Source organism: Cebidichthys violaceus, unplaced genomic scaffold (assembly GCF_023349555.1).
Source record: "Cebidichthys violaceus isolate CVI_PGR_0920_01 unplaced genomic scaffold, fCebVio1.0.p SCAF_8, whole genome shotgun sequence".
NCBI classification, from domain to species: Eukaryota; Metazoa; Chordata; class Actinopteri; order Perciformes; family Stichaeidae; genus Cebidichthys; species Cebidichthys violaceus.
Window position 1 is genome coordinate 10892711 of NW_027176964.1, and position 1300 is coordinate 10894010.

A 1300-nucleotide genomic window follows, 5' to 3' on the forward strand; every position below is an offset into this window, starting at 1 on the left:
CAGAGATATGCCACACTGAGAAGAGTTACATTTAAAGGAATAGCCTGACATTTTTGGGAAATACACCAAATATTTGCTAGCTGTTTTGTAATTATCTAGTCAAGGTAAGGTAGCTATTAGTTAGCCAATAACTTCTAGCTGGGAGCTTATCTATGTCCCCAGGGTACGATGTTCCCCAGCTCAATATCACCTTATTACAACAAAGGAGACCTTTCAAAGTCCCATCAGTAATGCTTTTTTTTCTAGCTGATGTTATACTCTAATTAACTAACTCATTTTGTTGTGTTTATATTTGGTTCAATTTACAATGTTAACCATGTAAATTGAACCAATCTACAGTAACCTGGGAGAAAATACAGGGTAATAAAATGAAGAGCCTGGGAACATTGGGGTGCTAGCTGCTTCCTCCTGCTTCCAGTCTTCGTGCTAAGCTAAGCTAACCGGCTGTAGCTTCATTATTAGTGTACCAACATTAAAGTAGTATTAATCTTCTCAGCAAACCCTCAGCTAGAAAGTGAATGAACACATTTACGAAAATGTCAGACTATTGCTTTCAGAAAATGTGTCAAGAGCTTTTCTTTCACACAAAAAGATTAGTGTGCTTCCGTAATACTAAACTAACTGTAAGAAGTGGTTTGTGGAGAGAGGAACGGTCACTAAAAGGTGCCCCCAATTCTCAATATTTCCTCATATCTCAGTAACTTTTGAAATTCAAATAGTTCAGTTTGTTTTGAAACTAGAGTGAAATTTTGGGATTGAGAGGGGGCACATTTTACCTCATTAAGAAAAATATAACTTGTAGGCTTGTTGATTTAGTTCTGTATAAAAAAAATTGACGCTGTGAAAAGTGAACAATGTTAAGCACTACCTATTTCATCAAAAATTCAAAGTACAAGGCTCAAAAAGCAAATCAATGCCAGTCTAACTTCCCCCCAACTAAAATGATTTGCTGCCACCTTGTGGTAAACAAATATACAGCACAGACATGGTCATGAAAGGAGTTTTCTACTCTTTTCACAGACAGTAACAGCTTTGAGACATGGTCGTTTCCATCTGAGCTGATTCAGACTCAGAATGACGGCTGGTGATAGAACACGTAAGCAGCAGCAGAGTGTTTTCTTTTATCACACCCTCATACAAACTTTGTGTTTTATCTGTCGCAGTTGTTCCACCTTCTAATACCTTCCTAATTAAAAAAAACCCAAACATTTCTACCTCTGGCTCTAGTTCCCTTGATAGTATCTTGTCACACACTGTTTCATCAAAAAGCAGCCAAGCAGATGCAGAAATCTGATGCATC